At 39.1% G+C, this 14,724-nt stretch overlaps 1 protein-coding gene across 1 annotated transcript in view; it reads left to right on the plus strand.

Moving 5' to 3' along the window:
* The first annotated feature begins 558 nt into the window (after positions 1–558).
* Positions 559–14,724, plus strand: part of LOC122640395 (putative cysteine-rich receptor-like protein kinase 20) — a 71,293-nt gene continuing 57,127 nt past the window's right edge. The window contains exon 1 of the mRNA XM_043833566.1: positions 559–663. The gene's annotated coding sequence lies outside the window, so the exon portion shown is untranslated. The remainder of the gene's footprint in view (positions 664–14,724) is intronic.

Here is a 14,724-nt window from a genome sequence, read left to right on the forward strand (position 1 = left end):
AAACCGTTGATTCAAACCGAATCCAATAAATTCTATTCTTTTTAATATTTTAAACAATGTGGAATAAATTGTATTTCTTTTCATGTTTGAAAATTTTTGGTGGATTATGGCCTAAACAAACAAGGGGTTTTTTTTATTAGTGAAGATGATGTAAAAACTTTTCCAAACACCTAAAATAGGGCACAAACCAATTCAAAATTGAATAGTAAACAAAATACGAATTGAACCAAAACTGAACAATGCCTGTTCAGTTTTGAGTTGGAAACGAGGCTCATATTTGATTTGGTTTGACAACAGAAATTAGTATAGAAACTGAAAATGCAATTCATAACACCTAGCGATGCATATCTAATCTCCTCTAAGGTTACCTGCCGAAGAGGATTTGCTTTGGTTTTTCTATGGATTTTCCTTTTTGGGAACTTTTGATCTTGTAATTATTCCTATATTTTAATACACACTTTGCTGATCTTTAGTAAAAAAAACAAAATTGTTTAAGAAATATTTACTTATTAGATTTATATATTCTGCTTAGGTGGAGATAATCAGGATGATATTTCAAGAGTCGAATCCTTACAATTCAACTTTGATACAATAAGAGCTGCCACAAACAACTTCTCTGATGCAAATAAGCTCGGAGAAGGAGGATTTGGAGCTGTTTATAAGGTACCAAGTCTTTGCATTACCATTATATATAGTACCTTCTAATATATAGTTTTAAGGAAAAAGATCTCTACTTGGTGGCGTTTTTAGGCGTGTTCACCCATTAGCCTAGACACTTGTGTAGAGACCATGCGATCAAGTAGAGATCTCTTGCCCATAATTTTAAATTTCAAATACTTGAAGTTGATTTACAATCTACATAGATCAAATTAGATTTTTTTTTGGCCATTCACCAAAAAAATAATTTTTTTTGTTATCTTCTGATTTATATTATACACTCAGGGTATCCTTGTGGATGGACAAGTAGTGGCTGTGAAGAGGCTCGCAAAAAATTCTGGACAAGGTGAAATAGAATTTAAGAATGAGGTTATATTAGTGGCCAAGTTACAGCACAGGAATCTTGTTCGGCTCCTTGGCTTCTGCATGAAAGGAGAGGAAAAGCTGCTCATCTACGAATTCGTGCCAAATGCAAGTCTTGATCAATTTATTTTTGGTTTGACTCTACTCCTACTTTCTTTGAAGTTAAAACATTTTTGGTTTTCTAACCAAACAAAATTACCTTAATATTTATGAGTAAAATCTAAATAACTAGCACTTCGGATTTTTGTTTGGAGAAATTTTATGTCAAAAGAAAGATACAATTTTCTTTTCACAGAAAAGAAAAACTTTTTAATGTAATATTTAAAATACAAACATCCACCTATCTAGTAACCTTGAAGAGTTATTATGTGATTCTTATAATTCTTTATTGTTTGTAATACTTGCATTTAAAAATTTTACTTTGATGAGCAGATATTGCATGATTTGAGTCTTAAATTGATATTTTTTTTGGGGATTTTGTATATGTAGATCCGACCAAACGCTCACAATTGAATTGGAAAAAACGTTTCAAAATCATTGAAGGGATTGCTCGAGGGCTTCTTTATCTTCATGAAGATTCTCGAGTGAAGATTATTCATCGAGATCTAAAAGCCAGCAATATTTTGTTAGATGAGGATATGAATCCAAAAATTGCAGATTTTGGCATGGCAAGACTCTTCGTAGTTGACCAAACTCAAGCCAATACTAATAGGATTGTCGGAACATAGTAAGTTACTCAATCTCTATGAACCCATAGATTGCACGTGTTATCTTTTCACTTTACTGCTTACAACTGAATATGTTTTTTTTCTCATTTCACATCAGTTCCTTCACCAACGAAGAATTTATTTTATTTCACCTCACTTCACCTCTAACCAAATAGGGCATAAATCTTTCACACATAAGCCAGTAATTATTGTCTTCAACCAAGAGAAGAAAATTGTTATCTTGAACTTCACCAGCAATGAAGTGAACAAAAAAAAAAACATATTTTGAAGTACAATCTTACATCTTACAATCATCCTCTAACTTGAAACTAACTAATTATACTGAATTGGAATGCAGTGGATATATGGCACCAGAGTACATAATGCACGGGCAATTCTCAGTTAAGACAGACGTGTTTAGTTTTGGGGTCTTAATTCTAGAGATTGTGAGCGGCCGGAAAAACCGCAATTTCAATCAATTAGGGAGCATCGAGGAGGGCCTTCTGAGTTATGTAAGTAGGAACATGTTATGTGCTTAATGAGGTTTGATCTAGTGTATGGGCACTAGATTAAGACAGCCTAGTATGGTATAGGTTAAAATACTTGATTTAACACGTTCCATCAGCTATGTAGCTTTTGGCGTATTAGTCAAGTCGTACCTAACAAAACACTTATAAACCATTGGGTGTTTTGGATTATCATTCTGAACTTTTATACGCAAATTCAATTAATTTTTAAGTTATAATGTGTATGTTGATATACTATTGTAGGCATGGAGAAAATGGACCGAGGATACACCTATGGCTTTGATAGATCCAGATTTGAGAGAAAATTGTCCTACACCTGAAGTGATTAGATGCATTCACATTGGACTATTATGTGTTCAACAAAATGTATCAAACAGACCCACCATGGCTACTGTTCTTCTCATGCTCAATAGTTACTCTTCCTCTCTCCCATTGCCTTCATTATCAGCCTTTGTAATGAACAACGAAATCGATTTTGGTGAACTTACCACGGATTATGATTCAGGGGTGACAAACTCAGATCAATCCACAAGTAAGTCAGCAACAAATTCGATAAATAATATGTCTATTACCGAGTTTTCTGCTCGATAGTGCTTGTGAAGGAAGAACACAATTACAAGGTGTATGGTATTGCCTGGATGTTTTGATTTACAAGACTTTGAGTTGTTTGTTTGCAAAGGGGAAGCTAATTGTCCTCTGTTGTGTAATTAATGCTCAATAGATACTTAAGGAAATTTATTTATTTTTTCTTTTTTGAGTTTGGAATTTCACTTTTTTCTCCCCTTCAGCAGAACTGCAACTTATTGGATGTTCAGACCAATCATTTATTTTTAAAACTACTGGAAGTCTGCAAAATTATGGCAGATACCATTTATTTTGGAGTAGTCAATTTTTATGCTTACTCTGTGCTTTCAAGTTTTGGACTGTGAGATTAAGACTCAACTTGAATCAGTTCCCTACTTCCCCCATGTAAATGCCCTTGTTATCCAAGGTTTTTGGCACAACGAAGCAAGGAAAAAGGGTAAACAACTTCCACATAAAAATGATGATTTCATACTTTCATATGAATAAACTTGAAAATGATGATTCCATAGGAATTAAATCGATTAACAAACCCTTAAAAAAAAAAGATGATCTTTGGGTTTTGGTTAGGAAAAACCCTTAAAAATGGACTAGGATTTCAATAGTGACCCGAAAAACTGACCCTGGTAGTTCAATTTCAGTAAATAAAATATTTGGATTACCATGAGTCACCAAAATTTCGCTAACCCTTCAGTTTTCTAACCGAAATACCCTCCCTCCTGCAACACAAAAATAAAATAAAAAAAAATAAAAAAAAAATCCAAATGCCTTTAACCAAAACTTTGTGAAACAAAATGAAATATAGTGTCTGAAGTTGGCCAATTAAGCTTGAGAGTGATCTTCCACTTGACGTTGCTAGACAACACAACATCCACTTGCATAGGTAACCTTGATCTACACTTTAGAGCGAGCTTTAGAGGATTATTAGAAAGGATTAGCAACACATGAAACCGAGGATCTCACAGTAGCAACTCTTGACAAATCGTTCTCACTCCAATGTGGACGGACTGTCTTCATTGTTGACACGCTATTCTCACAGCAATAGGGGTTGTACTCTGGAGTTTCAACTGAAGCCCAGACCTTTGTCAAAGCATCCTCAAAACTAATATGCAACTATTTTATAGCAACTAGACAGAAATGAGGTGGTTTTTCCATAACCCTAAGCCCTAAGGTATTCGAAACAGTGATAGAATACAAAGCTCTCATTGGTAATATTGAACGATATACACTCTCTCTCTCTCATATTCCCCATTTTTCACATGTGATATTGATTTAAAATGTATGGGGAATTGGCTTTGATGTACAAGTGGGAGATTGTTGGACAAGTATGTGTCCATCAAACCTGGTTCGGTCCGGTTCAACCCGGTTCACCTTTGTATTGAATATTTATACATTTTAGTTTGATATTGTCACATGCGATATAAACTTTTTGAGCATTATGTATCCCTAAGTTTTACTTAAAATGGTAGTCACGACTAGGGTTTGGGTTGAGCACCCTTATCATATGGTCATCGCATTGGGTATGCCTAGACATGTAATGTCAGGGTACGAATGCGAGTGTTCACATGTTTGATGTGTGCATTGGCAAAGAATCTACTTTGTCGATTCCCTCATGTATTACTGCCAAATGTAGCAAGGGATAGACATGTGTCACTGACACCCTGTACCTGAGGAAACCCTATCACTGCAAAGTGTGATCGCATTCTTTGGTTCACCAATGACTAAGACTCAAGCGCGTCAAAGCCGGTGTTCTGGGAATGCGTGAACATTTTGTGAGTGAAGGAGTTATCCAACACGGTCACCACTCCCGATTGGGGAACACCAAGATAGAGACTGTCTGTGCATGGTCGGATCGGAATCTGGATCCAGTTCCGTTTTGGAAATGATTTTGCAAAATTTATTTTACATAAAATGATACATTATTTATAGTTATTTTAAATAAAGTGTTTAATCGAGTTTTGCGGGACCCGATCAGATGCACAGACGCTCGTATATGGATAGGTACTATGGATTGGGGTTTGGTAGTACATGCCCTAGATTCCATAATGATGGTGTTGATTAGTGGGGGGTTGTATATGATAAATTGTTATCATATAGGGAGTTATTTGGAATTTACTAATTTTATTGGTTCTTCATTTAATTAATGGATTTTATGCTAATTGTAATTATCCATTTATAATTAAATAAAGTAACTAATAATACTTTCCCTATTAGATTTTACTTCTTCCCCTTTTAGAAGCACTTTGAGTTTAAACTGCCAAACTAAGAGAGAGAGAGTCAGACTCTCACTGGAATTTTTAAATCCTACTAGGATTTAATTAATTCAAATTATTATATATAGGAGACCAAAACGTAGAAGGGAGAAGAAGTGTTCCACGTTTTTGCAGGCACTCTCTCTCCTACGTTTTGGTCTATCTCTCTCCCTCATGTGATCTCTCTTCTTCTTCTTGCTTCTCTCATCTATGTTTGAGAGTTAGGGATTTAGAAACCCAGATCTGTGCTGAAGAATTCGAGAGCATCTGGGATTGGCGTGTAGAACCTTGGTAGCACCATTGGAGGTTCAGATCTATTTGCTTGGAGCGCTCTCTGGAGGAAGAACCACTGTCTATTGGAGGAGCAACACTTGAGGCTCACCAGGTTAGCAGTTCTTTATTAATTTCTTTAGTTTATTGATTATTTAATGTTCATGGGGTGTGAAAGAAACTCGAATTGACCTTTTTCGCTGTGCATTTGAGTTAGGGATGGATCTCCCTTGCCATATGATGGACTAGGGATGAGTTTCTTCATCCCTACGGTGATAATAAATTTTATGGGACACATGAGGGAAGGAGAAACCCTAACAGGGATGCACCAGGGTTCCCATGGGCAACCATAGGAAACCTTAAAAATTAAATGGGACACCATGGGCTAACCCAGGACGTGCAAAACCCTGAGGATAAGTATCTTGGTCTCCCTAGGGAACCATGGTTTGATCCCTGGACCATTGTTTGACCAACAGTGTGGTATCAGAGCCACCTTTTTCACCCATGAATATTAGATAATTAATGGTTTAATATGATTATCATGAGTGGGATGCAAGTTGCACATGGGTGGTTAAATTATGGTTGTTGTAACAACATTCCCATGTGCACATGGGTAGTTACAAGGTTGTTAATGTAACAACCTACCCATGTGATGATGGATTTGGTTGCAATTTGTTATTTTCAATTGTTGAAACATATATCCATGTGTATCGTGATTATTAATTTTAATTAAATTTTTTTAATCATGATTGTATGTGGGGGGGGGGGGGGGAGCGCACGCTGCCAAGCCTCTACGCACGCCCCTCCCCCTTTTTCCCTGCCCATTTGCATATTTTCCCTTTTTGTTCTTTGGGCTGCTGCTTGCGGTGCCAGTGGCTGTTGCTTACGGTGCTAGTCAATTTTGCCTACGGTGCCAGTGGCTATTGCCTACGGGAAAAATAGAATTTTTGGTATTAGAGGATGAAGATGGGTGAAGGGATCCCCCCCTCCACTCACTTGCAATTAAAATATGATTTTAATTTTTGAGTTTGGATACATGTTATCACATGTGATGTGGTGATTCAATAATTGAGGAAATCAATGTTATTTTTTATTACTTGCTTTAACAATGCCCATGCATGAGATTATGTTATAATGTGATTATGGGAATGGTATTCTAATAAATGGATGGATTGTTTATGTATGTGATACATGGGGTTATGGGTGGATGTGATGCTTCTCTCTCTTTCTCTCTCTCCCCCTATTTTTTTTATAAAACTAATGTACTCCACCCCATGGGCAGCCCAAATGGTGGGTTGGTTTCACCATGCGGGGTTTCTTTATTATTATGGAAAGGAAAGTGTATAGAATTTTTCCTAGGTTTTCATTGTAATTTTAGAGGAGTTAGGACTCCCAGGGCATGTTGATGGTGATCCACATGTGACGCTCAAAGCTTATGGAGATGCAAGTCACCTACTTTGAAGATGTGATCGGGCGGAGGAGATGATCGAGGCATGGCATCCATGGCATGATAAATGCACCCAAAGTTATTAGTTTTTATTTTTATTTGGGAGGGTTTCTAAATTGCTTCAAAATAAAAATGACGCCATCTCATAATCACTATTAATTAATGTTGATTAATTATGAATGTTTAAATCTGTCCATGATATGTGAGAGTTGACTAATCCCTCTTTATTCATAATACATGTATGATATGGAGTAGTCTTAACCGGTAGACATGTCCATGGCCTTCTATTGAAGATAAATGTAGAAAGTGTGTGACATGACCCCGTATAAGCCGGCAGGACATTGCTAGGACCCTTGTCACACATTTAGGTCTCTTGTCACACATTTATCTATATTTACCTCTATCTAGATACGTTAGGGTATGGATAGTGGGAGTGCACCGCGACAGTGGGCCATCTTTCATGATTCCATGATTCTAGCTAATGCAATAGGTAAGTACATGACTTGGGTGTATGTCAGCCAACAGGAACTGGACATGACACCCAGGTGACCGAAAATATTGGAAGCCCATGAGGCGGACAGCTTAGTCCACACTACCAAGGTGTGTATAATGACTCCCAACAGGGTAAGTTATGCATGCAAGGGTTGTAGGTATCCAATTCATCTTTTGGGTTATGAGGAAAACCCAAATCATGAAAGACCATTGATGTGTGTATGCTTAAATTTTATTTTCAATGGTTATTAACTAGCATGTGGTTATTTACTTATGCATGTGTAGATAATTATACAATGGTTGCCTTTAATTCAAACCTGTTAGCACTCATTAGTGAATACAAAGTTAATGGTACGAACTATGTTGATTGGTACCGGAGCATTAAGTTGCTCCTGACTGCTGAAGGACTATACACAGTTCTAGATGAACAAGTTCCTCCTCAACCTAAACCGAACGATTTTGAGGCAAATGAAGAGACGCAAGAATTTCTTATGAGGGATTCCAAGGCATCGCTCTATATCCTAGGATCGTTGGAAAAGTTAGTTGTAGACTCGGTCAAGGATATACGCACTGTTGGGGGTAAAATTGATAAGCTTTTTGAATTATTCAACAGGCAGTTGACACACGCACATTCTGATGCTGTGAGTCAAATCCACAACTTCAAGATGTCCCAGGGGGCTCTAGTGATGGATCATGTAATGAAAATGATCAATCTGTTTTAAAAATTGGAATCCATGGGGACTGATTTTAGCCTGCGAAACAAGACCGATGTGATCTTAGCGTCACTCACTTCTGCCTACGCACCTTTTAGGATGTCCTACAAGATGTCTGAGAAGGAGATGGAGCTCACTGAGTTTGCTAATGCACTGGCAGAGGCTGAAGCGTCCTTGAAAAAGGACAAGGCTAAGGTCAATGCAACTAAGGCAAAGCCTTCTTCAGGTGGGAAGAAGAAGAAAAAGGGAAATAAGGGTAAGACCCTAAAAACCAAGGGTGGGAAGTCTGGCAATAAATGAAAAGGCAAGTGCTTCTATTGCAAGAAGGAGGGTCACTGGAAAAGAAACTGTCGTGCTTACCTGGCTACTGTGAAAGACAAGAAGTCGGATGAAACAGAGGCTGCTAAAGAAGGTACATGTGATGCTTACATTCTTTGTGAGTCTAATTTATCTTTTGAACCGACCAATTCTTGGTTGGTGGATAGTGGATTCACTGTTTACATTTGCAATGATTTATAGGGGTTCAAGGAGACAAGGAACCTGGAAAGAAATGAGGTGTGTCTTCGGATGGGCACTGGAGCTGAGACCATGGCGATGGCTATGGGAACTTTTATTTTAAATTTTAGTTCTGCTAGTTTAGTTTTAAAGGATTGCTATTATGTACCCTCTTTTAAGAGGAAGATAATTTCAGTTTCAAAATTTATTTTGGACGGATATAGTTTTTCCTTTAATTTTAAGTTAATTATTCATTTTAATAATTCCTTTGTGGCATCCGGTTATATGCAAAGTGGGATGTATTTTCTAGATTGCCCTATTAGAACGAATGTTGTTTCAAATGTTGATTTGAAACGGAAAGCAGCTCCAGTGAACTCAACATACCTGTGGCATCTAAGATTAGGTCACATTAACTTGGACCGAATCAGTAGATTGGTGAGAGATGGACCCTTAGAGAGTCTGAAGGTGGAACCATTCCCCACCTGTGAGTCATGCCTTCAGGGCAAAATGACCAAGAAACCCTTTAGCAATATAGGTGCTAGAGCCACAGATCTGTTGGAGTTGATACACAGTGACGTGTGTGGACCCATAAACATACAAGCAAGGTATGGGTATGAGTACTTTATCACATTCATCGATGATTACTCTAGATATGGTTACATATACTTGATGCGTAGGAAATCGAAAGCCTTTGATAAATTCAAAGAATTCCAAGCTAAGGTCGAAAGACAACTCGATGAACGCATCAAGTCCTTACGATCAGATCATGGAGGGGAGTATCTATCGGATGAATTTAAAGATTATCCCATATCACAAGGGATAGTTAGTCAATTAACTAATTCTGACACACGACAACAAAATGGTTTATCCGAACGACGCAATCAGACCCTATTGGATATGGTCCGGACGATGCTCACTTATAGTGAGCTACCTCTTTCTTTCTGGGGGTACGCTTTAGAGACAGCGATATTTATCTTGAATAGGATTCCAACCAAGTCAGTAGCCAAGACACCCTTTGAGTTGTGGAACGGGTGCAAGCCCACTATTCAACACCTTAGGGTATGGGGTTGCATAGCACATGTGCGAAAACAACAGACAGACAAGTTGGACTCTAGGACTTCGAGATGCTATTTCTTAGGCTACCCCAAAGGCACGATAGGCTATTATTTCTATGACTCGGTTGACCAAAAGGTCATTGTAAGTAAACATGTCACATTTTTGGAGGAAGAAATGATGACCTATAGGTCCGAACCAGTAGTCATTAAAGAACTATCAGATAGCTCAGAAACGTCACTCCTAGAAGTGGGACCAATTAACATACCCGCGCGCTAAAATACCAACACCTGAAGAACCTCGACGTAGTGGGAGGACTATTAGACCACCCACCAGACTTACTCTTCTAACTGAAGAGGAAACAGTGGAAGAGTTCCACATGGTATCGGTTGAATCGGATGATGATCTGATAACATACTCTGAGGCTTTAAAGGATGTTGTTGCCACTAGGTGGCTGGAGGCAATGCGCTCTGAAATCGATTCGATGCATTCCAACAAGGTCTGGACTCTAGTCGATCCACCACTTGGCATCAAGCCAATTGGATGCAAATGGATCTTCAAGAGGAAGAAGGGCGTAGATGGAAAGGTCGAGAGATTCAAAGCGAGACTAGTGGCAAAGGGCTATACCCAGAAAGAGGGTATAGACTATGAGGAAACCTTTTCACCAGTGGTGATGATGAAATCCATCAGGATTTTATTGGCTATTGCCGCACACTTGGATTATGAAATCTGGTAGATGGATGTGCAGATTGCATTCCTGAACAGGTTCCTACAAGAGGAAATCTACATGAAACAGCCAGAGGGGTTCTCTTCCTTGGAGGAAGAAAGAAAGGTGTGTAAATTGCAGAGGTCCATTTCTGGGCTGACGCAGGCTTCCAGGAGCTGGAACATCAGGTTTAATCAATCAATCAAATCATTTGATTTTGATCAAAACATGGATGAACCATGCGTTTACAAGAACATCAGTGGGAGGGCAGAATGTTTTCTTGTTTTGTACGTAGATGACATATTGCTGATTGGTAATGATGTAGGTTTTCTTTCATCAGTAAAACAGTGGTTATCCACAACGTTTTCGATGAAAGACCTCGGTGAAGCTAGCTATATCCTTGGGATCAAACTCGTAAGAGATCGCCAGAAAAGGATGCTAGGCTTGTCACAGGCCACCTATATAGATAAAGTCCTGGCCAGATTTAGCATGGAGAATTCCAAGAGGGGAAGTGTTCCCTTCAGACATGGAGTCAGTCTTTCCAGATCTCAATGTCCTCAGTCTCAGACAGACATTGAAGAGATGAAGAGGATTCCCTATGCCTCAGCAGTAGGGTGTCTTATGTACGCTATGTTGTGTACGAGGCCGGACATTTGCTATGTAGTACGTATGGTAAGTCCTTACCAATCTAACCCTGGACGCGAGCATTGGAGTGCTGTCAAGAATATCCTTAGGTTCCTGAGAAGGACTAAGGAATATTTCTTGGTTTTTAGATCTAATCAGTTGTCAGTGTTGGGATACACAGATTCAGACTTTCAAACTGACAATGATGATAGAAAATCCACGTCCGGGATGGTATATCTAATGGGTGGGGGTGCCATTGTGTGGAGGAGTGTGAAACAAAAGTCTACAGTCGATTCTACTACCGAAGCAGAATACCTTGCAGCTTGTGATGCAGCAAAGGAAGGTGTTTGGCTAAGAAAATTCCTATCAGATTTGGAGGTTGTCCTTGACCTTGTTGAGGGCCCCATTTCCCTGTTATGTGACAGCAGAGGGGCCATTGCACAAGCTAAGGAGCCTAGGGCTCATAAGAGGAACAAGCACGTGCAGCGAAAGTATCACCTCATCAGAGAGATTATCCAGCAGGGCGACGTGAGCATCTCTAAAGTAGACACAACTGAAAATGTGTCTGATGCCATGACAAAGGGTTTGTCACCAGGAGTGTTTGAGAAACACGTGGAGGGCATGGGTTTAAAATGTATAGGGAATTGGCTTTGATGTACAAGTGGGGAGATTGTTGGACAAGTGTGTGTCCATCAAACCTGGTTCGGTCCAGTTCAACCCGGTTCACCTTTGTATTGAACATTTATACATTTTAGTTTGATATTGTCACATGCGATATAAACTTTTTGAGCATTATGTGTCCCTAAGTTTTACTTACAATGGTAGTCACGACTAGGGTTTGGGCTGGGCACCCTTATCATATGGTCATCGCATTGGGTATGCCTAAACATGCGATGTCAGGGTATGAATGCGAGTGCTTACATGTTTGCTATGTGCATTGGCGATGAATCTACTTTGTCGATTCCCTCATGTATTACTGCCAGATGTAGGAAGGGATAGACATGTGTCACCGACACCCTGTACCTGAGGAAACCCTGTTATTGCAAAGTGTGATCGCATTCTTTGGTTCACCAATGACTAAGACTCAAGCGAGTCAAAGCTGGTGTTCTGGGAATGCGTGAACATTTTGTGAGCGAAGGAGTTATCTAATATGGTCACCACTCCCGATTGGGGAACACCAAGATAGAGACTATCTGTGCATGGTAGGATCGGAATCTGGATCCAGTGTCATTTTGGAAATGGTTTTGCAAAATTTATTTTACGTAAAATGATACATTATTTATAGTTATTTTAAATAAAGTGTTTAATCGAGTTTTGCGGGACCCGATCAGATGCGCAGACGCTCGTATATGGATAGGTACTATGGATTGGGGTTTGGCAGTACATGCGTACATGCCCTAGATTCCATAATGATGGTGTTGATTAGTGGGGGGTTGTATATGATAAATTGTTATCATATAGGGAGTTATTTGAAATTTGCTAATTTGATTGGTTCTTTATTTAATTAATGGATTTGGTGCTAATTGTAATAATCCATTTATAATTAAATAAAGTAACTAATAATACTTTCCCTATTAGATTCTGCTTCTTCCCCTTTGAGAAGCACTTTGAGTTTAAACAAAACTGCCAAACTAAGAGAGAGAGAGAGTCAGACTCTCACTAGAATTTTTAAATCCTACTAGGATTTAATTAATTCAAATTATTATATATAGGAGACCAAAACGTAGAAGGGAGAAGAAGTGTTCCACATTTTTGCAGGCACTCTCTCTCCTACGTTTTGGTCTATCTCTCTCCCTCGTGTGATCTCTCTTCTTTTTCTTCTTGCTTCTCTCATCTGTGTTTGAGAGTTAGGGTTTTAGAAATCCAGATCTGTGCTGAAGAATTTGAGAGCATCTGGGATTGACGAGTAGAACCTTGGTAGCACCATTGGAGGTTCAGATCTGTTTGCTTGGAGCGCTCTCTGGAGGAAGAACCACTGTCTATTGGAGGAGCAACACTTGAGGCTCACCAGGTTAGCGGTTCTTTATTAATTCCTTCAGTTTATTGATTATTTAATGTTCATGGGATGCGAAAGAAACTCGAATTGACCTTTTTCGCTGTGTATTCAAGTTAGGGATGGATCCTCCTTGCCATGTGATGGACTAGGGATGAGTTTCTTTGTCCCTATTGTGATAATAAATTTTATGGGACACATGAGGGAAGGAGAAACCCTAACAGGGATGCACCAGGGTTCCCATGAGCGACCATGGGAAGCCCTAAAAATTAAATGGGGCACCCTTTGGACACCATGGGCTAACCCAGGGCGTGCAAAACCTTGAGGATAAATATCTTGGTCTCCCTAGGGAACCATGGTTTGATCCTTGGACCGTTGTTTGACCAACAAATCACACAGTAGTAACTCTTGACAAATCGTTCTCACTCCAATGTGGACGGACTGTCTTTATTGTTGACACGCTCGCTATTCTCACAACAATAGGGGTTGTACTCTGGAGCTTCAACTGAAGCCCAGACCTTTGTCAAAGCATCCTCAAAACTAATATGCAACTATTTTATAGCAACTAGATAGAAATGAGGTGGTTTTTCCATAACCCTAAACCCTAAGGTATTCGAAACAGTGATAGAATACAAAGCTCTCATCGGTAGTATTGAACGATATACACTCTCTCTCTCATATTCCCCATTTTTCACATGTGATATTGATTTATCATCACATGTGAATTCATTCCATGGATTGCAAGTTTTGAATCTTTGTATTTTTTGGAAATCCAATATTGCACGTAAGCTTACCTTGTATAAGTCCAGTGAGCTGGTCTCCGCATGTAAACTCTATATATTCTCCAATTTGGAGAACCCATTTCAGTGTGAAATAATATCAAATCTTTCAGACTTATTATGGTATCAAGAGACATCTAACCTCGAACGAGTTTTTTTTTGTTTTTTCATTTCCTTGGGATGTTTTTCTCATGGGGGATGAAGGTGACTCCTCCACGGCTTTGCCCTCTATTACTCCATCACCTCTATCCTCTCCTTCTTCCCCCCCTTTCCAATGCTCATCACTATATTTCCATAAAACTTACCTCTAAGAATTTCTTGTTTTGGCAAAATCAAGTTGAACCTTTTCTTGATGGCCAAAATCTATTTGGCTATCTGGATGGAAGTACACCATGTCCTGAAGATCCTATTGACCGTGCTCACTGGCGTCCTCAAGATTCTATGCTTCGTAGCCTTCTTCTTGCTTCTCTTTCTAAAGAAGTGTTTAAATTAGTTGTTGGGAAGAAAACGAGTCAGGCTATCTAGGACACTCTCCATATTGCTTTCTCTTCTTCGTCTGAGAGCAGGATTATGTCCCTGGCCATGACCCTTCAAGATTTGACACAGAAACCTGATAAACCGGTCTCAGACTTTTTGCAACGTGCCAACACTATTGCTGCCAAACTTGGTGCTGCAGGCCATGTCCTGCGTCCCAGTACCTTCAACCTTCATATTTTTTGGGGTCTGAGATCCAAATTTCAATCCATGGTCTCCTCTATTCTGACCAGGATCGAGTCAATTGCTTATGATGATTTGCATGCTATGCTCCTAATGGGAATCTCCTCTAAATATCGAAAGGAGATCGAGGATTGCTCAATGGAAGGGAGATTGAATAGGCAGCCTGTTAACTCGGGTGAAGATAAAGTGAAGATGGGTTTATTATTTTATGTAGGTTTAATACTTTAGGAGGGGGTAACGTGAGAGAGTGGATAATGGCGTGAGAGAGAGGGAGAAAGAGAGAGAGAGAGAGAGTAACGTGGAGAGGGAGAGGTTAACGGATGGAGAGAGATAATGGAAGTGGTACG

The sequence above is a fragment of the Telopea speciosissima genome, chromosome 9 (genome assembly GCF_018873765.1).
Source record: "Telopea speciosissima isolate NSW1024214 ecotype Mountain lineage chromosome 9, Tspe_v1, whole genome shotgun sequence".
NCBI lineage: Eukaryota > Viridiplantae > Streptophyta > Magnoliopsida > Proteales > Proteaceae > Telopea > Telopea speciosissima.